The following is a 6,522-nucleotide window of genomic DNA, read 5'->3' on the forward strand; positions in this document are numbered from 1 at the left end:
CTCTGCATTAAAAAAATATTAAATCTCAAACCTAAATATTCCCTCCTTAGATACACTCTTGAGCCTATCTCTGCAGAGACTTCATGTTCCAGCATACAGAACCATGGAGATTAGTCCATTAAAGCTCCTGCTTAAGGCAGTAGTCTGTACTGAGCAGTCTGTACTTCATAGCCACAGGAACAGCTTAGTGTCTAGAAGTAACCTAGAAGTTGCATTTAGGTACCTGCAAACACCCCTGAGCAGCCATGTGCCTCCTCCCACTGCGCTTTCACTCTCCAGGAGAGAAAGCTTTTTTCCAGAAGGTGTCCAGCAAAAAAACACACAGCTTCAAAGAGCACATTAAATTGAAGGAACCAGTTTAATTTTAACTGAAGTCAGTATTCGTGCTGTCTCTGCTAACAAGCCACAGACAACATGTGGACTGCCAACAGGCCCTCATCATAATATCCAATACTTGTAACACCTGAAGAAACCTAACTTACACCTCATCCAGCTTCCAAAAGGAGGCTCAAGCCCAAAGTGTGCTTTTGGGTGAGACCTCCTGAGAACATTGGTGACACCCAACAGTTAAGTAAGGCTGGGCTCAGTTGCATCATAGCCCAGACACCCAACTGCTGGCCCATAAATACCAGGTGCATTTTATTACATAGTATACAGTGTGGGGAAAAAGCCATGGTTTCCATTTTCTATTGTTCTGTGCAACTGAGGACAGGAGGGAAGAGTCATCTACCTAGTTCACCATCTTTTAGTACATCAGATCATCTCACTCAGCAATTAACACCCAATCCAAACAACGGGGGGGAGGGGGGAAGACCTTCCAAGGTACCACTTAGCTACTTGAGATAAACACGACAGAAAAAGTGGGGAGGGGGGAACCCACAACCCACAATAACTGGGTAGCTATAAAGGATAGGTTTCTTTCCACCATCAAACAGCCATGTGGTGGCCCTGGCCACCCTGCCCTGCAGCCTCCTCACGACACACCTCACGTGCACAGCCCTGCCTCACCTCCCGGGCTACCAGGGGAGAGCACCCTGATCCTACGGAAATGCACAGTGGGGAAAACGGCATTTAAAAAGGCTTATTAAGTGCACACGCACACACACTCTCACACTCTTTTTTTTTTTTTTTTTTCGGGTTTTTAGGGATTATTTTTAATGTAGTACTATTATCCTCACAACTCTCTTCTAGACTTCAAACGCATTCTGCTGCTAGAACTGGACTGCTGGATATGAAGCCCCCCTTTGGCGGTGGGGGGCACCAATCCACCTGCCCACCCCGCAGCCCCTGGGACAGCGGCACCCTGGCAGCCGGCAGCCCCGGGGATCCCAGTCCGCGCCGGGGAAGGCGGAAAGCAGCCCGCAGGTGCACTGCGGCTCCCGACCACCGCGGCGGCGGGAGGATGCGGGCAGGACGGAGGGAGAGCCCGGCCCGCTCCCGCTCAGCGGCGGAGCCGCAGCGGCGCCGGTAGCTCCCCGGCACACCCCCCAGCCGAGAGGGAGAGGGGACGCGGTGCTCGCCCCGCCGCGGGGACCCTGGCGCGGGGGGGTCGCTCCTACCTGCCCGGGCTCGCTGCGGTAGGCGAAGGCGTAGACCCGCTCCGAGCTGATGTTCACGGCGCCCCGGTAGACGTGGCCGAAGGCGCCGGGAGCGGGGTTGTCCCCGGGGCCGCCCCCCGCCGCCGCCGCCGCGAAGAGCAGGGCGCAGAGCAGAGCCCCGGGGGCCGGGGCTGCCCTCCCGGACATGGGCTCCTTCCTGCCCACCCCGCCGGGCGCCCGGACTGCGTGTCCCCGGCAGGGCGGGCGGCGAGGCGAGGCGCTTTATCTGCGATTTAAATAAACAGCTCGGCGACACGGGCGAGAGGCGGCGGGGGCAGCGCCGCACACGCCCGCCCCTCGCCCGGGGGACACCGAGCAACTTTCCCCGGGGAAGGACCCTCCGGCGGCCGGCGGGGAGGGGAAGGGAGGCCGGCCGGCGGGCTGGCCAGCCCAGGGGAGGAGGGTCTCCTCTCTGTGACCGGCCCCGAATTCTGAGCCCGGTGTAGCAGCCGATTGTCAGGGAGCTTTTCCCCTTGGGGAGACGTGCCGTGAGCGCAGGGACACGCTGGCATCGTCAGGCACGTGGGGATCAGCATCTGCAGGGCTTCAACACTCCCTGCCCATCGCGTTAGGGGCGTCCTCGCTCCATATTCTGCTGGCTTGCTGGAGCTGCAGGTCGCACCTGCAATCCTGTTTGCGGTGCTCCCTAACCTTTATTTTTGGCTTCTCGTAACTTTGAGATAAATGCTCTCGTCCTTTAGTTCAGCCTAAAGGTCTGAAAGGCAGCAGCAAATGTAATTTCATTAATCTGAAAATGGCTTGGTGCATCTTTTGTTTGCATAATCTGTGAAACTGGCTACAAACCTTACTGTGATGCTCTCAACCTTTTCAGCAAGATAAGAGTGATACTGCTGGGCTGTGAAAAGGCAAGGGATCTCTCTCTCACACAGCTTAATGCTCCTATGGTCTTCTGTTGAAAACACACCTAGGAAATGTGTCAGATCCCATAGTATAGGGATGCACTTTAAAGTCAGAGAAAATGGAGTGTTACTTATAAAGCAACCAGAAGGGATTTTCAGGCTGAGGACAAACTTCCAGGAGCCACAGTTTTATAAAGTCAGCCTGCAATCTCCAACTGCAGCAACTCTAGCCCCAGAAGCTTTACACATGTTGTGGATTTTGTTTTCAAGGCTGAGAGATTTCCTGGGGGGGTCACTTGTTGTCTTTGGAGGAAAAGTTACAAAGCTCAGCAAAATGAGCCAGCATGCCTTGTGCTGCCATTTTGATATCCGGGCCCTTGTGTGATTTCTGCCAAGAGAAAAAAGGAAACAATTTTCAGTCAGTTCTGTTCATCTTGAAGCAGGGTTCAAGTCACCCTGCCTTTTGTCACAGTCCCAAGAAGTATCATTTAGGGTAAAATAAACCGTTTGCGGTCTGCTGGAAGATGGAGAACCCAAGACAAAGATTTTGCCTTTCAGCCTGGAATATCATGCTCTGCAGACAAGGAGACTTTAAGACTCTACCTTGCCTCTTAACATGACATGGCGTGACCTGTCCTGGGAGACTTCAAACAGTGGTGGCACTGGGAGACTTGTGGCTTTCCCTCCCTACCCTGTAGAGTCCAATGTTCCTGAACCCTACAGCTCCTTCCTCACCACTGCTGTCTGCAGATACACAGGTTCCTCTGCCAGGGCCAGGAGCCCTCTAGCATGTGCTGGAGGGAGGACACTAGGAAACTCATCTTCTCCCAGAGAGAAGACTTCAGGCAACACGAGGAGGTAAGGCAGCCAAGGACCATGCCTGCCTCCTCAGAGCAATGTGACCGATGGCACAACGATGGTGTTCTGCAAACCAAGGTAGCTGTGGCAGCTGCAAATAATTTTTGCGTCATTTGGTGTTATGCATATTTCGGATTGGGATGTCCTCTCTAGTTGTGTTGGTTTCATGGCAAAAATGTGGCTCTTCATATAATCCTCATTTTCCAGTGCAGAGTTATGTTATTCTTAAAGTGCTTTCCTTGATTAGATGTACATTATGGTATCTTACCAAAGACTACACATTTTCCTTCCTTTTTAATTTGAGAATTCGAGTTTTTTAAGTGTCATACATTGTTCTTATCTTAATTTCATCTCACTATTTTGAGGCTCTTTCTGTAATTTAGCAATGGTAAACCTTTGTTCAAATCTTTGCCTCCAAGGTATGATACTTGGTGTTGCTTGACTTGGTGTTATTTGCAGAAGTTTGAAGTCAAAGGTGAACTCCACCATTCCAGTTGCTAATGAAAATAAACAATCCTAGCAGACAGATCAGATCTCTTCGTTTGATATACCTTCCCATGGACAGGAAAATATCCACTGCACCAGTTTGGGAATTGCTTTTTAATCACACACTCCTCTCACGTTAATACCATCTGAGGCCAATTTGCCTTTATGCGAGTGGTGTTCAAGACAATGTCAAAAGCCCTATGGAGTCAAAACATATTTCACCTATTCCTTTCAGCACTTAATAAGTCAGCTATCTCAGCAAAGAAATAAATTAGGTTAGTTTGACATGATTTGTTCTGGACAAATGCAGAGTGCCTGCTGCTCATCAGTTTACTGTTACTTAGTTGCTCGCACACTGACTGCCGAACAGCTTGTTTTATTACTTTTCCAGATTACAAATGGAGGTTGGCTGACATAACACTTCACTCAGACCCTTTGATAAAGACGAGTAGCCCATTTTCCCTTTTCATTACACCTGGATCTTGTTCTTGAAGAGCAGCATGTACTTTGGAAGAAAGAGCCAATCCCTCTAAGAGACAGCACTCTTATCCAGATACACCATGGGTCTGAGTCAGTGGAAGTGACCTTTTCTGGTGTATGCCACAGTACTCTGGCATCAGGAGCCAGCAAGGCTCAGATGCTCCCTAAGGGACAGGGATCTGAATGCCACAACACAGAGAGGGGAGAGCGGGGCAGAGCAGGGACCTCACCAGCCAGGGCTCCATCCCACAGGATCTGAGCAAGACAAGCAGGACAGGCCTGGATATGGAATCAACAGAGTCAATTGCTATAGATTGCTATAGACAAGTCAATAGCAATGGGACAGCTCTGAGGTCAACATAAGTTAGTGACTTAGGTCTGGTGATGGCAGTCAGGGACAGACACAGTCCCATCAGCAGCAGGCAAGTCCCCAGCAGTGAGGCAGACCTGAGGACTGGCCAGGAAGCTGGTCAGCATGTCTGGGCCAAAGGGATACAGACAGGGCTGCCACACGGCTGTAGCTCCAGCAGAGCCAAGGACCAGAGCCCCACCTGAAATGCAGCTGCCTTGTGAGGGGAAGAGAGCCCTCCCTGGAGCCTCCCCACAGCTGTGATGCCAAAGTCACTGGAGGGAAGAGGAGCAGCCCTCAGCTGTGCTGTTTCTAGGCAGCCTAGGAGCCCAGGGTGCCAAACCTCCAAAAAAGGGGATGATGATCTTGGGGCCCTTGTCTCTGGCTGTGAGGAGGGCATGTATTTCGTAAAAGGACCCATTTTTCCAGTATAAATAAAGCCCAGGGTTGTGAGTGTCTCAAGGGAAGGAGAACTGTGCTGGATGAGAGGCCCACAAGAGTGTGGTTTTGAGGTTTTTGTTGATTTTTTTTCTCTGTAGCACAAAAGCAAAACATCTCATTGCTGTTGGGAACAAAAAACAAAAAAAAAATTCCAAAGCAGTAAAGAAACTACATTTCCCCTGGTAACCATGGCTGCAAAAATATTCAGGATAGAGGATATCACACAGGAATTCCCTAAATCTTAGTAACTTAGAAAGAGAAATGGCATAAATGTGTAACAAACCAAATTGTTTGGAAACCTGATGATTTAAAATTACTGTTTGCATATGTAGTCTCTGTCTTACGTAAGTTCATCTGTGAGTTAATAGATGCTATAGATGCTCAGCTGGCTTCTGCAGAGATAATGCCACATTTTCAGACTCTGCTGAAAATGCAGTGTGAAGAATAATGAGAAGTGAAATGTAGACAGGCTTTAAAGATGTCTGATAGAACCTGCTCCGACCTTTCTTATATGTGGGCTGAGAATACGCTGCTTGAATGAGAATTGTCTCTGGCTTGTATCAGATTTGCTTGTATTAGGTATTTAACATTTGTATTTGATTGGAATTAATAATAGCAGAGAGGTTAAAGAGGTTTCAAAATAGACAATGTAATGATGCAATTACGCCTTTATTGTTTTTTTCTTCAGTAGGCCTTGTTCTTCAAGACAATTTAAAGCCATGTTAAGAGAGAAGTCCAGATGTGCCCTTGATTTATTCTTTTGACTTCCATGTTTTCAGACCAACACAGATTAATGAATTACCTTGCACGGATTTCTCTTCCCACAGGCTGAACTCTGACGATCACTTTCAGGTGCACATGGTACCTATGTTGAGTGTCTAGATGCAAACTGAAGGTTTCAAGGTGCAACCTCCACATTTGCAGCACTTCATTAGATGCAATTGCTGAAAGTATTTCTCAAATGCTTTTTACTCCCCTTGTGCTTTCCATCTTCTCCTTGTATCAACATGTAATACAATTCCTTCCCTCAATACATTAACCACTACCATCTGCACCTCCACATGAATCTTTTTACAGTGATGCTGGTAAAGCCAGAATTGCATTGATGGGGATCCTAAGCACCAGGAAATCTTGGGGAAGTGGGAAAAGTTTTGAATAAAAAGCTGACAAACCTTATGTCTTCACTTTCCACCTCCCACAGACAAAATATTATGTTCACATAATAATTTTGTAATACAAAATGTTAACTGTAGCCTTTTGGAGTAATTACATCATGTCTTCACCTGTGTGGAGGGAAGTGGATGATCTGTGGCATATAATGGGGTAAATCTGTAGGGAATATATTGCACCCATCTGTAAGCTCAATGACTCATTTCAGAACCACCAGTTGCTTTATGGAAACCAGAAATTCCTTGTGGCTACCGAGGTACACCCTTCCTCGGTGGCACAG

The sequence above is a fragment of the Onychostruthus taczanowskii genome, unplaced genomic scaffold (assembly GCF_017590055.1).
Source record: "Onychostruthus taczanowskii isolate IOZ18803 unplaced genomic scaffold, ASM1759005v1 scaffold34, whole genome shotgun sequence".
Taxonomy (NCBI): Eukaryota; Metazoa; Chordata; class Aves; order Passeriformes; family Passeridae; genus Onychostruthus; species Onychostruthus taczanowskii.